The sequence below is a fragment of the Procambarus clarkii genome, chromosome 46, assembly GCF_040958095.1.
Source record: "Procambarus clarkii isolate CNS0578487 chromosome 46, FALCON_Pclarkii_2.0, whole genome shotgun sequence".
Taxonomy (NCBI): domain Eukaryota; kingdom Metazoa; phylum Arthropoda; class Malacostraca; order Decapoda; family Cambaridae; genus Procambarus; species Procambarus clarkii.
In genome coordinates, this window is record NC_091195.1 from 21,154,614 (window position 1) to 21,175,279 (window position 20,666).

Sequence of the window (20,666 nt, forward strand, 5' to 3'; positions counted from 1 at the left end):
CACTACCACTCACAGGATGGGTATGGGGCCCACTACCACTCACAGGATGGGTATGGGGTTCACTACCACTCACAGGATGGGTATGGGGTCCACCACCACTCACAGGATGGGTATGGGGTCCACCACCACTCACAGGATGGGTATGGGGTCCACCACCACTCACAGGATGGGTATGGGGTCCACTACCACCCACAGGATGGGTATGGGGTCCACTACCACTCACAAGATGGGTATGGGGTCCACTACCACCCACAGGATGGGTATAGGGCCCACTACCACTCACAGGTTGGGTATGGGGTCCACTACCACTCACAGGATGGGTATGGGGCCCACTACCACTCACAGGTTGGGTATGGGGCCCACTACCACCCACAGGATGGGTATGGGGCCCACTACCACTCACAGGATGGGTATGGGGGCCACTACCACTCACAGGATGGGTATGGGGTCCACTACCACTCACAGGATGGGTATGGGGTCCACTACCACCCACAGGATGAATATGGGGTCCACTACCACTCACAGGATGGGTATGGGGCCCCACTACCACCCACAGGATGGGTATGGGGCCCCACTACCACCCACAGGATGGGTATGGCGCCCCACTACCACCCACAGGATGGGTATGGCGCCCCACTACCACCCACAGGATGGGTATGGGGCCCCACTACCACCCACAGGATGGGTATGGCGCCCCACTACCACTCACAGGATGGACAGAACAGTCTAGAGATACTGGAGGGCCAGGTCCCAAATATACGCAGTAGAATAACAACATATTGGAGTGAAAGATATGGGAAGGCATTTAAGCTAAGCAAACCCACCAAGAATGGTGGGAAAGGGGCTTTGACAACACCCACTCCATCCTCTCCCTTCTCTCTCACCTCTCCCCTTCCATGGACCAAGACCATCTCTCCACCCCTCACTGGATCTTAACTTCGACACGTAAGAGGTGCTTAAACCAGACTTACGACCCGCGTGTGAACACTTACGCACCCGGCCAGCTGTTCACCTGTAGGCCAGCCATCATCATATCCTAGTCAATGAACCCGCCAGCTAAGAGCCCGCCAGCTAAGAGTCAGCCAGCTAAGAGCCAGCCGGCTAAGAGCCAGCCGGCTAAGAGCCAGCCGGCTAAGAGCCAGCCGGCTAAGAGCCAGCCGGCTAAGAGCCAGCCAGCTAAGAGCCAGCCAGCTAAGAGCCCGCCAGCTAAGAGTCAGCCACCTAAGAGCCAGCCGGCTAAGAGCCAGCCGGCTAAGAGCCAGCCGGCTAAGAGCCAGCCAGCTAAGAGCCAGCCAGCTAAGAGCCAGCCAGCTAAGAACCAGCCAGCTAAGAGCCAGCCAGCTAAGAGCCAGCCAGCTAAGAGCCCGCCAGCTGAGAGCCAGCCAGCTGAGAGCCAGCCAGCTGAGAGCCAGCCAGCTGAGAGCCAGCCAGCTAAGAGCCAGCCAGCTAAGAGGCAGCCAGCTAAGAGGCAGCCAGCTAAGAGCCCGCCAGCTAAGAGCCAGCCAGTTAAGAGCCCGCCAGCTAAGAGCCCGCCAGCTAAGAGCCAGCCAGCTAAGAGCCAGCCAGCTAAGAGCCAGCCAGCTAAGAGCCAGCCAGTTAAGAGCCCGCCAGTTAAGAGCCCGCCAGCTAAGAGCCCGCCAGCTAAGAGCCCGCCAGCTAAGAGCCCGCCAGCTAAGAGCCCGCCAGCTAAGAGCCAGCCAGCTAAGAGCCCGCCAGCTAAGAGCCCGCCAGCTAAGAGCCAGCCAGCTAAGAGCCCGCCAGCTAAGAGCCAGCCAGCTAAGAGCCAGCCAGCTAAGAGCCAGCCAGCTAAGAGCCAGCCAGCTAAGAGCCAGCCAGGCTAAGAGCCAGTCAAAGAGATGCCGCCACCAATCAGCCTTGTGTGTGATACTCTGTCAGTCTGCCACGTGTACTGTGTTTACTATGACGTCACAAAATGTCTTCATCAGCTGATAGACGTAAACAAACATGCCTCGTGCCTCACTCTTCAGGGAAGTGACACGTGCGAGATACAAGCACACATGCGCCATGACCGCGTGTGCACACGCGCACGCGGGCACACACACTTGGGGAGCCGGTGGCTGAGTGGACTGAACGCTGGGCACGTAATGCTGTGGTCCGGGGTTTAATTCCCGGCGCCGTCGAGGAAACAAATGGGCAGTTTCTTTCACGTTGATGTCCCTATTCATTTAGCAGTAAATAGGTACCTGGGAGTTAGACAGCTGCTACGGGCTGCTTCCTGAGGGGAGGGGTGTGTGGGGGTGGGGGAAAGTTGATTGAGAGTTGAGAGGTGAGCCCAAAGAGCCAGAGCTCAACCCCTGCAAGCACAACTAGGTGAATACACACACACACACACACAGACACACACACACACGTACACACACACACACACACACATGCGCGCACACACACACACACACACACGCACACACACACACACGCACACACACACACACACACACGCACACACGCACACACACACGCGCACACACACACGCACACACACACGCACACACACACACACACACACGCACACACACACGCACACACACACGCACACACACACGCACACACACACGCACACACACACGCGCACACACACACGCACGCACACACACACGCACGCACACACACACGCACGCACACACACACACGCACGCACACACACACGCACGCACACACACACGCACGCACACACACACGCACACACCACACACACACACACACGCACGCACACACACACACACACACACACACACACACACACACACACACACACACACACACACACACACACACACACAGTACTTAATGAAACGAACAGAGAGAAAGATCTAGGAGTTGATATCACACCAAACCTGTCTCCTGAAGCCCACATAAAAAGAATAACGTCTGCGGCATATGCGAGGCTGGCTAACATCAGAACGGCGTTCAGGAACCTGTGTAAGGAATCATTCAGAATCTTGTACACCACATATGTAAGACCAATCCTGGAGTATGCGGCCCCAGCATGGAGCCCGTACCTTGCCAAGCACAAGACGAAGCTGGAAAAAGTCCAAAGGTATGCCACTAGACTAGTCCCAGAACTAAGAGGCATGAGTTATGAGGAAAGGCTGCGGGAAATGCACATTATGACACTGGAAGACAGAAGAGTAAGGGGAGACATGATCACAACCTACAAAATCCTCAGAGGCATCGACCGGGTAAACAAGGATAAACTATTCAACACTGGTGGTACGCGAACAAGGGGACACAGGTGGAAACTGAGTACCCACATGAGCCACAGAGACGTTAGAAGGAACTTTTTCAGTGTCAGTAGTTAACGGATGGAATGCATTAGGCAGTGATGTGGTGGAGGCTGACTCCATACACAGTTTTAAATGTAGATATGATAGAGCCCAATAGGCTCAGGAACCTGTACACCAGGTTCCTGGTGTACAGGAACCTCATAATTAGTGCTAATTATTAAGGTTTATTGATCCTGTCCGGCCCAAGTGGATGGGGAGAGGGGAACGAGTATAAGGTTTATTCGCTGCAGGGTAAGTGAGTACTGAGCAGCAGTACTCAAGACGGGAGAGCACAAGTGATGTACATAGTATTACCATTGCTGTGAGGTCTCTGGATGTGAACGGTCTCATAATCCACAATAATTGCTCGCCATCCACAACTTTAAGGCCAGATACGTCAGCGAGTTTAAATATGAGAATAGTTAAGTTGTAACCTGGTCGGGGAGCCGGTCGGCCAAGTGGACAGCACGCTGGACTTGTGATCCTGTGGTCCTGGGTTCGATCCCAGGCGCCGGCGAGAAACAATAGGCAGAGTTTCTTTCACCCTATGCCCCTGTTACCTAGCAGTAAAATAGGTACCTGGGAGTTAGTCAGCTGTCACGGGCTGCTTCCTGGGGGTGGAGGCTTGGTCGAGGACCGGGCCGCGGGGACACTAAAGCCCCGAAATCATCTCAAGATAACTTCAAGATAACCCAACAGGCAAGACCTCATTACACAGAGATCTCACAGACTCACTCCCTGGTAGTCACTGTTAGGTAAGTACTCGTCTAAACTACCACCACCACCAACACCACCACGCACCACCACCACTATCACTCACCACCATCATTACCATCACCCACCACCACCGCCACCATCACTACCATCACCCACCACCACCACCACCCGCCACAATAAATATATTCCGCCTCCATCAATCTCCTGCAGGATATTATTAATCCTCTTTTCTGATATTTCTCCCTCACCAGCGTTGCTATCTCTCTGCCCCCCCCACACACCTTACAGACCCCCCTCCTCCGAAAAGATAACACCCTACGGTGTTAATTTTGTTATTGTTATTCTGCAGGATGTGCAGAATACCCCAGTTGAAGAGCAGAGGTGCAACAGGTACTCTATAATAGAACTATCTATTATAGGCCGACCCCTCACAGTGTTCAAGAGAGAACTGTTATTATCCCAGGCAGCCAAAAAGCGAGTCTCCCCTTGAGAATTATTCTATCAAGTCTGACCTGACTAGAAGGTCTAGGAAATATAGAGGTGATAACACAGATGTAAAATAGTTGGTTGGATTTAATAAACATTTTGAGATTATGGACAGTGAATAAGAAAATAGATAAATGACTGGTTAGGAGATGTGAATAATTTGCTGGAGGCGTGAGGCTCGCTTCTGGAGGGCTTTGACCTCACTTGAGAGCCAAACATCGCAAGGGGAAGCCGTGCTCCGTTTGAGCTCCTGTCAGAAAGGAACCCCTTGTGATATATTTCCAAGAGAAGAGAAGTGTGCAGATGTTACAGCTGTGAAATCGAGCTGGGAACGTTGTGGTCTCAAGTCCTGGACAGCGAGGAGAGTTTATTAAGCCGCCCAGAGACATTATCGTGGGCCGTGGGAGTGCCCTGACCAGACTCCGTCAGAGGGAGGAGCGCCCTCGACCAGACAATCCGTGGTAAGCACGATTTTGAGCCAGTCTCTAGCGATTACTTGTAGTTGGTCGTGTGCCCAGCGACAGTAGCAATGTTTATTGGTAAGTTAGACATGTTTTGATAAGGAAGAAGGCCTAAAATAAGAGAGTGGAGAGGGAGGAACATCCTGGAGGACGGAGCGACGTCCGTCTCCTCTAAGCGCTGGCAGGTGACTGAGGGAGCCCAGCTCCTGGAGGCAGAGGACCCTCCCAGAGTGAGGGAGGCCCGCCAGGCAAGGCAGAGCATGGACCAGCCCAAACGGGGGAGTCCACTCTCACAGTATGTAGAGAGCAGATAGATGTTGGAGGCAAACATATTGTGTGGTTATTTTTGTTTATGTGTTTAAGGGGAAACATTTTTATTGGAGTGTCGATGGGTTGCAGGTTTGTCTTTGGGGAAGAAGTTGCTGAGAACTTCGAAGCCAGCACAGAGGGAGTAGTTGATGAGACTCCAAGGTAGTGGAGGAGAGGACCTCGAGCTGTGAGGAGAAGCAGTGAAGAGGAGTGTCACGTGCTTCTGTAGAGGTGGTGAAGCACCATAGTTGCTTGAGGAAACTTAATGGTGTAGCAGCCAGGAGAGCTGCAGAGGACCCTAGTAGAGGTAGTGAAGCACCATAGTTGCTCAAGGGAAACTTCGAGGTAGCAGCCTGGAGGAGCTGCAGAGGATCCTGGTGGTTAAACCCGGAAGAACCTGAAGAGATCAGGGTAGTGAACTTCCAGATGTGGGAGGGAAGTTCTAAATGATTACGTGTAGGGAGGTGATAGAGTGTTTGGTTGTCATTAGCGTGCAAGACGCAGTGAAAGGCGAGTGATTGTTTGCCATTCTTGTGCAGAGGAGTGTTTATACTGAAGTTTAGAGTTACAGTCGTAGGCTGGATTACCTACAGATGTAAGTGTTCTAGGACTGATAGGGTGATCGATTGATCATTGTTATATATCAAGGAACATTTATACTGATATATATGTGTTATTGCATTCATACACCAATTTTCCTTGCACATGTTTATAAATATATATTCTCTTGCTGACAGTGCAACATTGTATTATAAGACCTGATCTACTTGAGGAGGTTGGTAGTATTAGGTGGTGAGATAGGATACCACTTGATAAGCAGATGATAGAGTTCTGATAGTGTTGGAGTGCAACCTGACTGAAATATTATGGAGTGTAGGATTCATTATTATTATATGTGTGTAGGTATTGTGTATGTGCTTTGTCCAGTAAATGTGTTCAAATTTGCTGGTGTTTGCCCTTGTCCAAGTGGGGCTTCCCAGGAAGTAGTAAAGGAGAGAGAGAAAGAACCAAGAACCACCGCTGTGGGCAGGGTAAGACGGAAAACTAGTAAGTCAAAGGGGATCGAGGAGATCATATCACATAAGGAGAGAGTGGGGAGTCACAGCGGCTCGAGTGGGTGTGTGCACGTGACAACGAGGCCAAGTGTTGGAGCCGCATCCCCCAAACGAGTGACGTTGAGCCCCTCTCCAAGAGCCAAAGGCGCCCAGTGTGATATCCTAGTGAAGTATAAGCACTCTACCGAGTTATATCTTGAGGTTATCTTGAGATGATTTCGGGGCTTTAGTGTCCCCGCGGCCCGGTCCTCGACCAGCCCTCCACCCCCAGGAAGCAGCCCGTGACAGCTGACTAACACCCAGGTACCTATTTTACTGCTAGGTAACAGGGGCATAGGGTGAAAGAAACTCTGCCCATTGTTTCTCGCCGGCGTCCGGGATCGAACAACGACAACACCACCAACCCACAATATAATACTGGGTATTTATGGGGGAAGCGGAAGTTAAGCTGCGCCTACTAAGTAGAAACCCTCAGGCTCTCTACCTACACCACCTTAAACAGCGGCGTGTTTGGTGGGCAATTCACAAAACCTGACCTGTTGTAGTGTCGACCAGACCACACACTAGAAGGTGAAGGGACGACGACGTTTCGGTCCGTCCTGGACCATTCTCAAGTCGATTGACACTCTAGAAATTAACACTCTAGAAGTGTGACTTTTTAATTGCTAAGGTCAGCCTATCTGGCGCCTTTCAATATCCTGTCTGGCTGACTCATGTTGTATGTAAAGTATTAAATAAAACATGTATGGTATTACATCCCTACCCTTCACCGCCATCCCTACCCTTCACCGCCTTCCCTACCCTACACCGCCTTCCCTACCCTACACCGCCTTCCCTACCCTTCACCGCCATCCCTACCCTTCACCGCCTTCCCTACCCTTCACCGCCTTCCCTACCCTTCACCGCCATCCCTACCCTTCACCGCCATCCCTACCCTTCACCGCCATCCCTACCCTTCACCGCCTTCCCTACCCTTCACCGCCTTCCCTACCCTTCACCGCCTTCCCTACCCTTCACCACCTTCCCTACCCTTCACCGCCTTCCCTACCCTTCACCGCCTTCCCTACCCTTCACCGCCTTCCCTACCCTTCACCACCTTCCCTACCCTTCACCACCTTCCCTACCCTTCACCACCTTCCCTACCCTTCACCGCCTTCCCTACCCTTCACCGCCTTCCCTACCCTCCACCGCCTTCCCTACCCTTCACCGCCTTCCCTACCCTTCACCACCTTCCCTACCCTTCACCACCTTCCCTACCCTTCACCGCCATCCCTACCCTTCACCGCCATCCCTACCCTTCACCGCCTTCCCTACCCTTCACCGCCTTCCCTACCCTTCACCGCCTTCCCTACCCTTCACCGCCTTCCCTACCCTTCACCGCCTTCCCTACCCTACACCGCCTTCCCTACCCTACACCGCCTTCCCTACCCTTCACCGCCTTCCCTACCCTTCACCGCCTTCCCTACCCTTCACCGCCATCCCTACCCTTCACCGCCTTCCCTACCCTTCACCGCCTTCCCTACCCTTCACCGCCTTCCCTACCCTTCACCGCCTTCCCTACCCTTCACCGCCTTCCCTACCCTTCACCGCCTTCCCTACCCTTCACCGCCATCCCTACCCTTCACCGCCTTCCCTACCCTTCACCGCCTTCCCTACCCTTCACCGCCTTCCCTACCCTTCACCACCTTCCCTACCCTTCACCGCCATCCCTACCCTTCACCGCCTTCCCTACCCTTCACCGCCTTCCCTACCCTTCACCGCCATCCCTACCCTTCACCGCCATCCCTACCCTTCACCGCCTTCCCTACCCTTCACCGCCTTCCCTACCCTTCACCGCCATCCCTACCCTTCACCGCCATCCCTACCCTTCACCGCCATCCCTACCCTTCACCGCCTTCCCTACCCTACACCGCCTTCCCTACCCTACACCGCCTTCACTACCCTGCACCGCCTTCCCTACCCTGCACCACCTTCTCTACCCTACACCACCTTCACTACCCTTCACCGCCATCCCTACCCTTCACCGCCATCCCTACCCTTCACCGCCTTCCCTACCCTACACCGCCTTCCCTACCCTACACCGCCTTCCCTACCCTACACCGCCTTCACTACCCTGCACCGCCTTCCCTACCCTGCACCACCTTCTCTACCCTACACCACCTTCACTACCCTACACCACCTTCACTACCCTACACCACCTTCACTACCCTACACCACCTTCACTACCCTACACCACCTTCCCTACCCTTCACACACACACACACACAAAGATGGTACCAAGGTACCCCAGGGGGTTCTGCCCCCTTCAGTTCTAGGCCTACCCCAGAGGCTCGGTCGGGCTTCATACCAAACGATAAAACGTTCTCTTCTTCGGCCCGAAGCCCTCTTTCACAGTTTCCATCTTAAGACGACTCATACTTCGGTCGGGCTTGATATCAGACGGGAAGATGTACCCGACTTCGTCGGGGCCATCTGGCACAATAGTCAACATCCGCTGACGCATCTCTTCAAGACAACTACCAATGTCGTCCCGGCAAGTCCCTTTAAGAGTCATTACACTCTTACTCGTATTAAATATGATCTTTAAGCCGTAATATTCCTCCATCCGCCATAAGTCTTTACCCCAGACATACTCAAGTCTGGAGATCCCTCGCCGTCGGAATCTAAAGGAGGCTCTCAGTATTACCAAGGGTGTAACACCTTCGTCGGTAGAGGTGGGATATTTGCACACCTTTTCCTTACTATTAATGGGACGGAGCGCGGCTACGTGCCGAGAACGTAGTTCCCTGATGTCTTGGCGCTCGTATGTTATAGTCTTTATGTCCTCCACGGCATCGTTAACGTTCCGCAAAGACCCGGACACTTGCACGTCGGCCTCCTCGTCGTCCTCCGGAGGGACAGTGATCATCACGTGATACTTGCTCTGTAGCTGTCTTTAACGCCGCGAGCGTTTTCCTATTATGAGGTACCGGTTGTAGTATGGCACCGCTACACCCATGGTTACCTTCTCTAAGTCAGCGTCGGTGTTGTCGTCGTCGGCGTTGACGCCGTCGTTGGTGTTGTCGCTGTCGTCGGTGTCGTCCCTGTCACTTTGCCTTGTTTCCTTAAACAGAACACCGAATAACTCCGAATCAACATCAGTGTTGTCCCCGTCAACAACAGTGTTGTCCCCGTCAACAACAGTGTTGTCGCTGTCAACAACAATGTTGTCACCGCAGGCGAATGTCATTCTCTGCAACCATTCTCTGACAAAAATCAACATGGCCGCCAACGCCGCCCCGACTAACAAAAGAGACAAATCCATGTTGGGGGCGCTGGCAGGTATCTCACCGTGGCACCGTACAAACTATTCGAGAATGGCCACTTTCCGCAGTGTGTCTTCACGTCTGATAATCTACCGTAATAGCGGCACCCACTAGTAAACCCGGTCGTTGTCAAGAGCAAGAGGCCAGGAGTCGCAGGTGGGCTGCGAGGACCACAGGTTCATCTTGGCCGCGATGTGCCTGTAGAGACCCATCACACCACTTGGTCTCTTGGCCTTCCACACGGAAACAGCCTGGTCGTACAGTTATTTATAGTGATCATTTGTTTACTGCTCCAAAGTCAGCAGCCAAACGTTACCGACCAAAAACACAAGGGGAAGTATATAAAATATTATTTTATATGTTTTCTCCATTTTGTTGTTTTGACCGTTAAAGTTAAAACACAATTACCGTGTTTGAACGAAGCATTAACAGCTTGGTATCAGAGATATATCTAAGATAGTTAGGTTGGAATCTCACAGTAATAAAGATGTTTTTTATGTATAGATTTTATATTTTTTCAGTCACCTTTATGTACAGGAATCTTAGCAGATTGATTGGTGTATACCTGGTTGATGGGGTTCTGGGAGTTGTTCTACTGCCCAAGCCCGGCCCGAGGCCAGGCTTGACTTGTGAGAGTTTGGTCCACCAGGCTGTTGCTTGGAGCGGCCCTCAGGCCCACATATACCTGGTTGATGGGGTTCTGGGAGTTGTTCTACTGCCCAAGCCCGGCCCGAGGCCAGGCTTGACTTGTGAGAGTTTGGTCCACCAGGCTGTTGCTTGGAGCGGCCCGCAGGCCCACATATACCTGGTTGATGGGGTTCTGGGAGTTGTTCTACTGCCCAAGCCCGGCCCGAGGCCAGGCTTGACTTGTGAGAGTTTGGTCCACCAGGCTGTTGCTTGGAGCGGCCCTCAGGCCCACATATACCTGGTTGATGGGGTTCTGGGAGTTGTTCTACTGCCCAAGCCCGGCCCGAGGCCAGGCTTGACTTGTGAGAGTTTGGTCCACCAGGCTGTTGCTTGGAGCAGCCCGCAGGCCCACATATACCTGGTTGATGGGGTTCTGGGAGTTGTTCTACTGCCCAAGCCCGGCCCGAGGCCAGGCTTGACTTGTGAGAGTTTGGTCCACCAGGCTGTTGCTTGGAGCGGCCCTCAGGCCCACATATACCTGGTTGATGGGGTTCTGGGAGTTGTTCTACTGCCCAAGCCCGGCCCGAGGCCAGGCTTGACTTGTGAGAGTTTGGTCCACCAGGCTGTTGCTTGGAGCGGCCCGCAGGCCCACATACCCACCACAGCCCGGTTGGTCCGGCACTCATTGAAGGAAGCAATCTAGTTTCCTCTTGATGTCCACGGTTGTTCCGGCAATATTTCTTATGCTCGCTGGGAGGACGTTGAACAACCGCGGACCTCTGATGTTTATACAGTGTTCTCTGATTGTGCCGATGGCACCTCTGCTCTCTAGATTCTTCCAATCTACAGAAATGGTAAGAGAGAAGACACACTATATTACAAGCGGCCCAGTCGGGGCTTAGTACTTCTTAGCTCTCTCAAAGATTTTTATGATGTGCGATGTTAGTGCTATCGGTCTGTAATTTTTTACCTCTGCCTTATTTCCTCCTTTATGGAGTGGTGCTATCTCTGCTATTTTTAGTATGTCAGGGATAACGCCAGTATCTAGGCTTTGTCGCCACAGAATGTCGAGGGCCCGAGATAGTGGTTTTTTACAGTTCTTGATGAATATGGAGTTCCAAGAATCCGGGCCTGGTGCAGAGTGCATAGGCATACTGTTTATGGCTTCTTCAAAATCCAGTGGGGATAGGGCGACGTCTGATATATGATTTGATGTTGGTATCATATCCATGAAAAATTCATTTGGGTTATCAATCTTTAGTGCGTTCATTGGCTCGCTGAAAACAGAGTCGTACTGCTTCCTCAGTAACTCGCTCATTTCTTTGTTGTCATCAGTGAAAGTTCCATCTCCCTTTCGCAGGGGCCCGATACTAGATGTGGTTTTTGATCTTGATTTTGCATAGGTGATAAAATATTTCGGATATCTCTATTTCACTGATGGCCTTTTGCTCTCTTTGCCTCTCCTGGGTTTTGTATGATTCTTGTAGCTTGCGTTCAATTGTTTCTATTTCTCTACCTAACCTTCTTCGCCGTTCTTGAGATAGGGTGCGACTCTCAAGTTGTTCCGCGATTAATTTTCTTCGCCTATAGAGGGAACGACGTTCCCGTTCCAATCTTCATCTCTTCCTCTTTTTTTTAAGGGTACGCGGTTTGAACATATTTCTAGTGCTACTAAGCTTATTTTTTTTCCAGGCACTGGTTCAGGTTGGCATTTTCTAGCTGTTCTTCCCAGTTTATTTCTGTGAAGTCCTGGTTTATTTGCTCCCAGTTTATCTGTTTATCATTGAAGTTGAATTTGCTTAAATCTCCTCCACCGGGAATCGGGACTGGTTTTGAAGGTCCATTCCCCATGCTCGTCAGAACTTCAATTAAGGTGTGATCCGAGTAACAGGTATTTGTAATCATTGTGTTCCTGATCAATTCATCATTATTAGTGAAAATGAGGTCCAGTGTGTTCTCCTTCCTAGTTGGTTCAGGTCAGTAGGACCAGGTCCCAAATCTACACAGTAAAATAACAACGTACTGGAGTGAACGATATGGAAGAAAATGCAGAATAGAACCAGTGAAGAGTAGAGGTGTCATAGGCACAATCAGAGAACACTGTATAAACATCAGAGGTCCAGTGAAGAGTAGAGGTGTCATAGGCACAATCAGAGAACACTGTATAAACATCAGAGGTCCAGTGAAGAGTAGAGGTGTCATAGGCACAATCAGAGAACACTGTATAAACATCAGAGGGCCAGTGAAGAGCAGAGGTGCCATAGGCACAATCAGAGAACACTGTATAAACATCAGAGGTCCGCGGTTGTTCAACGTCCTCCCAGCGACTATAAGAAATATTGCCGGAACAACATCTTCCAGGTGTATATTATTTGGTATCTCTCCCGTCTGACTATCCTTTTTATCCTCTTTAATAGGTCTAACCCTGACCAGCCAATTTCTAACCCATACCCCACACCATTCACCCTGCAAAGTTCGGCAAGGCTAGCCCTGAACGTGTAGCCTCCGACAATTGTCACACACAAAGAGACTTTCTCACATGTATATAGACCAGTGGGGGTGGATGGCCGGCTATGCCCAGGTCTCTCCCACTTCCCACTTTCCAACTTTCAAAATTTCCCCCCCTCCCCCAGCATCCGCCCCCCCCTTTTCCCCTCCTTCTCACCCCTTGAGGAGTAGAACTCCCTGAGCCTTCTACAAGGGTGGTTATCTTGAGATGATTTCAGGGCTTTAGTGTCCCTGCGGCCCGGTCCTCGACCAGGCCTCCACCCCCAGGAAGCAGCCCGTGACAGCTGACTAACACCCAGGTACCTATTTTACTGCTAGATAACAGGGGCATAGGAGTAAAAGAAACTCTACCCATTGTTTCTCGCCGGTGCCTGGGATCGAACCCAGGATCACAAGTCCAGTGTGCTGTCCGCTCGGCCGACCGGGTGAGTGTCCACTTTGTCCTGGTCCTTTAATACTTAATAAAGCAGATGATAATAAGGAAAATACTAATAAATGTAGCGAGAAATCCCGCTAACAAGATGAAGAGAGAATTATGTCAACGCGAAAACAGAGCAAATTGGAAAACAATTGGAGGGGAAACTAATAAAAACCTGGAAATTGTCACCAGATAACGTCTAGGAACAAGAAACCAATCCTCAGAGGGGAGAAATCCCCCTCCCTCCCACCCCCCGGAGAATTTTCATCCTCAGAAATCCTTATTCTTAAACCGACAAAGCCCTAAAAGATGAAGACGAATACAGGGATGAGAGAAAGATCTAAGGAGAAGGGAGACGAAACAGGAGTGGTTGAACAGGCCAAGAAATGATGGAGAAACACATACGAAAATGAGAAATAATACTGCGAGAGGAACTATAGAAACCGTCCACGGGTAACCCACAGGTAAGACAAAGGGGTAGAAGAGGAAATAGATGGAAAAAAATTGATTTACAGGAAAGTTAAAAAATTATTTTAGCAAAGCGACCAAACACAAGTGTAAACACCTACGAACCTGGGGCCAGATTCACGAAGCACTCACGCAAACACCTACGAACCTGGGGCCAGATTCACGAAAGCACTTACGCAAACACTTACGAACCTGGGGCCAGATTCACGAAAGCACTTACGCAAACACCTACGAACCTGGGGCCTGATTCACGAAGCACTTACGCAAACACCTACGAACCTGGGGCCTGATTCACGAAGCACTTACGCAAACATCTACGAACCTGGGGCCTGATTCACGAAGCACTTACGCAAACATCTACGAACCTGGGGCCTGATTCACGAAGCACTTACGCAAACACCTACGAACCTGGGGCCTGATTCACGAAGCACTTACGCAAACACCTACGAACCTGGGGCCTGATTCACGAAGCACTTACGCAAACACCTACGAACCTGGGGCCTGATTCACGAAGCACTTACGCAAACACCTACGAACCTGGAGCCTGATTCACGAAGCACTTACGCAAACACCTACGAACCTGGGGCCAGATTCACGAAAGCACTTACGCAAACACCTACAAACCTGGAGCCAGATTCACGAAGCAGTTACGCAAACACCTACGAACCTGGAGCCAGATTCACGAAGCACTTACTCAAACACCTACGAACCTGGGGCCAGATTCACGAAAGAACTTACGCAAATACCTACGAACCTGTACATCTTTTCTGAATCTTTGGCGGCTTTGTTTCCAATTATTAAACAGTTAATGAGCTCCGAAGCACCAGGAGGCTGTTTATAACAATAACAACAGCTGATTGGCAAGTTTTCCTGCTTGTAAACTGTTTAATAAATGTAACCAAAGCCGTCAAAGATTGAGGAAAGATGTACACGTTCGTATGTGCTTGCGTAACTGCTTCGTGAATCTGGCCCCAGGTTCGTAAGTGCTTGCGTAACTGCTTCGTGAATCTGGCCCCTAGTCTACTACTAAACGTCAACTTTCTTATTGGTGAAGAAGTCTCGGGGCTGTACAATGCAACCCGTTCTCGCACTTGCTTATAGTCAATATTTGGCTTATGGATAAGTGCATAGGTGACATATTAATTTATTGTGAATATTTGAGTTTACCTTTAAAAGCTGAATAGAAAACACCGATCTAACCTAACCTTCTTAGTATGTTAAAATATTACAATTAGTACTTAACGTAGACCTATATTGATATTACAGTTTTATAAAAAAAATAAAACTAAACTAAAATATTTAAATAAATTTTAAAGTAATTTAGGATATTGTCAAATTTTAAATAAAATCTCTATTGTTTAATAAAACTGAGAGGAAGAGTTAGTGCCGTGGAAAAAAATATGACTTGGCATGTCACATATGTACTTATTTATGAGCGAAATATTGACTATAAGAAATAAGTCATATATTTACTGTCTTGTGCGAGAGCGGGTTGTACAATGTGCTCGAACACTCGTCCTTAGCCCATCCCTCAGACGCATGTTCGAGCCTTCAATATTTGTAGTCATCAATATGATTTGCCTGTACATGCTTGGAGTAGATGAAGGGTAGATGAAGGGTTGATCAAGGGTAGATGAAGGGTTGATGAAGGGTAGATGAAGGGTTGATGAAGGGTAGATGAAGGGTTGATAAAGGGTAGATGAAGGGTAGATGAAGGGTAGATGAAGGGTAGATGAAGGGTAGATGAAGGGTTGATGAAGGGTAGATGAAGGGTAGATGAAAGGTAGATGAACGGTAGATGAAGGGTAGATAAAGGGTACTTACAGGTCCCTGGTGGTCGCGGGGAGACAATGCGGCCAGATATCCCTGAGGGAAGTTATCCTGAGGTGATCATGACAGGCGACCTTGACTTGTGTCACCCCGATCACACCCTCCACCAGCTGCGTGATCTTACACAGGTCCTGAGGACAGGTGTAGGGGGTCCGGGTGGCTACCCCCCCACCCTCTTCCTCCTCCCCCTCCTCCTCTGCCGCCCACACCTGCCGCCCAGTACTCTGGGTGGTGGTAGTAGTGGAAGAGGGGACACGGGCGGGCCTCTGAGCCCGCCCAACACCCACCAACAAAAGCACCAAGAGGAAGAGGAGGGCGGGCACCCATGCTGGGGCGTGTATGGGCGGGCGTGGGCGGGTGGGCGGCTGCTTCATGGCCAGGGGTCGGCGGGGGCTCGCTCACCCATAGTCACCACCTGAAACAAACAAACAAACAATTAAACAACACCTCCACTAGAAGTCACGAAGTGTAAACAAAACATTACAATCTCCTTAGACTCCAGTCATGTGTACTCACCTAGTTGTGCTGGCGGGGGTTGAGCTCTGGCTCTTTGGTCCCGCCTCTTATCTGTTATCTGTTCCACGTGTTGCTGTGTAGAGGCCAGTGTGAAGGTCTGTGTACTACACATGGGTTCATGGTGCTGTCAGTCACCTTGTAAGATACATGTGTCATGGGCATACATGTCTCCCGCCTCTTAACACCTCAGACGTCTATGTATCCCCCCCCCCATAAGTGTCACGTCACTATGACGTCATGATGAGCGAGCGAGCGACAGAGAGACAGACAGAGACAGAATATGATAACCAAACCATACACGAGAAGATGGAGAAACCCAGACGTTTCGGTCCGTCCTGGACAAGACTTGACAATGGTCCAAGATGGACCGAAACGTCGTAGTTGTCTCCTCGTCTTCTGACGTGTGGTCATTATATCTTCAGCCCCGTTATTGTGACTCATCGTCTGTGAGAGAGTAAGGGAAAAAACGAGAGGAGAGAGAAAGCAGGAGAGAGAGAGAGAGAGAGAGAGAAGAGAGAGAGAGAGAAAGTGAGAGAGAAAGTGAGAGAGAGAGAGAGAGAGAGAGAGAGAGAGAGAGAGAGAGAGAGAGAGAGAGAGAGAGAGAGAGAGAGAGAGAGAGAGAGAGAAAGTGAGAGAGAGAGAGAGAGAGAGAGAGAGAGAGAGAGAAAGTGAGAGAGAGAGAGAGAGAGAGAGAGAGAGAGAGAGAGAGAGAGAGAGAGAGAGAGAGAGAGAGAGAAAGAGAGAGAGAGAGAGAAAGTGAGAGAGAGAGAGAGAGAGAGAGAGAGAGAGAGAGAGAGAAAGAGAGAGAGAGAGAGAAAGTGAGAGAGAGAGAAAGTGAGAGAGAGAGAAAGTGAGAGAGAGAGAGAGAGAGAGAGAGAGAGAGAGAGAGAGAGAGAGAGAGAGAGAGAGAGAGAGAGAGAGAGAGAAAGAGAGAGAGAGAGAGAAAGTGAGAGAGAGAGAGAGAGAGAGAGAGAGAGAGAGAAAGAGAGAGAGAGAGAAAGAGAGAGAGAGAGAGAAAGTGAGAGAGAGAGAGAGAGAGAGAGAGAGAGAGAGAGAGAGAGAGAGAGAGAGAGAGAGAGAGAGAGAGAGAGAGAGAGAGAGAGAGAGAGAGAGAAAGAGAGAGAGAGAGAGAGAGAGAGAGAGAGAGAGAGAGAGAGAGAGAGAGAGAGAGAGAGGTGAAGAGACAGGAGGAGCAACAAGGAGAAGACCCAGACAGTAGTCCAAGTACAAATCACAAAACTGGAGTATTATCTTGAGCCCAACACACAGAGAAGGCATTTTTAACGAGGTTATCTTGAGATGATTTCGGGGCTTAACGTCCCTGCGGCCCGGTCCTCGACCAGGCCTCCTTTTTGTTACACATCCCCAGGAAGCAGCAGCCCGTTGCCGCTTTCTAACTCCCAGATACCTATTTACTGCTAGGTGAACAGGTTCATCTGGGTGAAAGGAACTCTGCCCATTTGTTTCCGCCTCCGCCGGGGATCGAATCCGGAACCTAAGGACTACGAATCCCGAGCGCTGTCCACTCAGCCGTCAGGCGCCTGGCTACATAGCTACATATAACAGCTACCAACTGGGAAGCAACTCATACCTCTCAGTTCCGGGACCAGTCTGGTGGCATACCACTGAATCTCCTCTAACTTAGTCTCGTGTTTAACTGGGTATGGACTCCAGGCTGGAGCTGCATACTCCAGAATTGGTCTGACATAAGTGGTATACAGGGTCCTGAACGATTCATTACACAAGTTTCTAAAAGGTAGTTCTTATGTTGGCCAGTCTAGCATATGCCGCTGATGATATCCTTTTGATGTGGGCCTCTGGGGACAGGTTCGGTGTGATATCAACCCCCAAATCTTTCTCTCTATTTGACTCTTGCAGGATTTCACCTCCCAGATGGTACCTTGTGTTCAGCCTCCTGCTCCCTTCGCCTAATTTCATTACTTTACACTTTCCTGAGTTGAACTTCAGCAGCCATTTTCTAGACCATTCCTCCAGTTTGTTTCCCTCCAGATGCTGTACGAGCCTTTTCCTCACGATCTTCTCCATCACCTTGCATGGTATACAAGTTAGGGAAACTGGCCTGTAGTTCAGTGCCTCTTGCCTGTCACCCTTTTTGCATATTGGGACTACATTAGCTGTCTTCCAACTTTCCGGAAGGTCTCCTGTTTCCAGTGACCTGTTATACACCATAGAGAGTGGCACACTTAGTGCTTCTGCACCTTCCTTTAGTATCCACGGTGAGATTCTGTCAGGCCCAACAGCCTTTGTCACATTCAGCTCCAACAGATTCCTCTTGACCTCATCACTGGTGAGGTCAAATTCCTCCAAGATTGTTTGGTTTGCCTCATTTAGTGCTTGTTCTTCTATGAAGACTTCCTGGAATATCTTGTTGAGCTCTTCACACATCTCCATGTCATTCTCTGTGTATCTGTTCTCCCCTTTTCTCAGTTCCATCACTGTGTGTGTGTACTCACCTAGTTGTGTTTGCGGGGGTTGAGCTCTTTCTCTTTAGTCCCGCCTCTCAACCATCAATCAACAGGTGTACAGGTTCCTGAGCCTATTGAGCTCTGTCATATCTACACTTGAAACTGTGTATGGAGTCAGCCTCCACCACATCACTGCCTAATGCATTCCATTTGTCAACCACTCTGACACTGAAAAAGTTCTTTCTAATATCTCTGTGGCTCATTAGGGCACTCAGTTTCCACCTGTGTCCCCTAGTGCGTGTGCCCCTTGTGTTAAATAGACTGTCTTTATCAACCCTGTCAATTCCCTTGAGGATCTTGAATGTGGTGATCATGTCCCCCCTAACTCTTCTGTCTTCCAACGAAGTGAGGTTTAATTCCCGTAGTCTCTCCTCGTAGCTCATACCTCTCAGCTCGGGTACTAGTCTGGTGGCAAACCTTTGAACCTTTTTCATTTTAGTCTTATGCTTGACTAGATATGGACTCCATGCTGGTGCCGCATACTCCAGGATTGGTCTGACATATGTGGTATATAATGTTCTGAAAGATTCCTTACACAAGTTTCTAAAGGCCGTTCTTATGTTAGCCAACCTGGCATATGCTGCTGCTGTTATCCTTTTGATATGAGCATCAGGGGACAGGTGTGTGTGTGTGTGTGTGTGTGTGTGTGTGTGTGTGTGTGTGTGTGTGTGTGTGTGTGTGTGTGTGTGTGTGTGTGTGTGTGTGTGTGTACTCACCTAGTTGTGCTTGCGGGGGTTGAGCTTTAGCTCTTTGGTCCCGCCTCTCAACCGTCAATCAACAGGTGTACAGGTTTCTGAGCCTATTGGGCTCTATCATATCTACACTTGAAACTGTGTATGGATTGTGTGTGTGTGTGTGTGTGTGTGTGTGTGTGTGTGTGTGTGTGTGTGTGTGTGTGTGTGTGTGTGTGTGTGTGTGAGAGTGAGAGAGAGAGGAGGGATAATGCTAACGCCATCTGTTGACCGCACCTGACCCCATTTTCTGTTCCCCGGTGGAAGGTTGCGGTCATACTGAAACAGGTGTAGTTTCCTTCTTATTATTCTATTGTCTTTACTCACAAGTGATGCGAGTAATTCCTTTGAGAATGCAAGGCTTGGGAACAAGAAAGGCCTGGACCCGTATTCACGAAGCAGTTACGCAAGCACTTATGAACCTGGGGCCAGATTCACGAAGCAGTTACGCAAGCACTTGCGAACCTGTCCATCTCTTCTCAATCTTTGGCGGCTTTGTTTACAATTATTAAACAGTTAATGAGCTCCGAAGCACCAGGAGGCTGTTTATAACAATAACAACAGTTGATTGGCAAGTTTTCCTGCTTGTAAACTGTTTAATAAATGTAACCAAAGCCGTCAAAGATTGAGGAAAGATGTACACGTTCGTAAGTGCTTGCCTAACTGTGTCGTTAATCTGTCCCTGTTACGAACCCGGATCCAGCGTCCGAGCCCGGAGCAGTGACGACCGCGCCATCTGTGGGTCAGCTCCCGAAACCCCCTCCAAACGGACGACGACACCTGGTGAGGACGACGTGTACTAGCTACGAGGGCCAGTTTCCAGTCCCGTTCAGCACTCAACACAGCCGCTGCTGACCTTTGGTGAGGTGGTGCTCAGACACCAGCGCCATCTATGGAGTGGATAGGTGGGCGTTTGTGTCTGAGCCTGTAAGTGAGGTGCCTTAGTGTGTCCCAGTTATTGATGACGTGTCTGCTTACAGAGTCGACCTGGGACTGCTGTGATGGAAGTTGAGAGAGTCTACCCAAGGCAGCCGTCTCCATACCTTGTGCTTTGCTGCAGCAGCTGTGAAGTCGTCCCCCCCGGAAGAACACTGTAGTGTTACCCTGTCAGTGGAGTGGCAGTAGAAGGATTACCCGGGACCGACTGCTGGAGACGATTATCCACTGGGGTATTGAGGACAGGAGAGTGATTTCTGGTATCACACGAGGCTCCTGTCTAGGGCGTTACCCTAATATCGTTCGTGGAGTGGCCTGACCAGCGTTGCGGGTCCGGAACCTGCCAGCAGACCTGCTGGACTTGTGGTTGGCGGCCTCCACGGTGGTGCCCCCAGTGGACCTGTGTTTTGGCTGACCTGTGGCCAGGGTAGGCTCAGCTTCTCAGAGGATTCGTTGTGAGGCCACGAAAAAGCACCGAGGACTTAGCACCGAGAGCCTGTATCCAGAGTCTTCAACAGAAGACGATTGT

General features: G+C 50.3%; 1 long non-coding RNA gene across 1 annotated transcript in view; it reads right to left on the reverse strand.

Annotated features, from left to right (window-relative positions):
* Positions 1–20,666, reverse strand: part of LOC123753601 (uncharacterized) — a 100,025-nt gene that overhangs the window by 8,077 nt on the left and 71,282 nt on the right. Inside the window, exon 2 of the long non-coding RNA XR_011222184.1 lies at positions 15,463–15,883. This is a non-coding gene — a long non-coding RNA (uncharacterized lncRNA). The remainder of the gene's footprint in view (positions 1–15,462; positions 15,884–20,666) is intronic.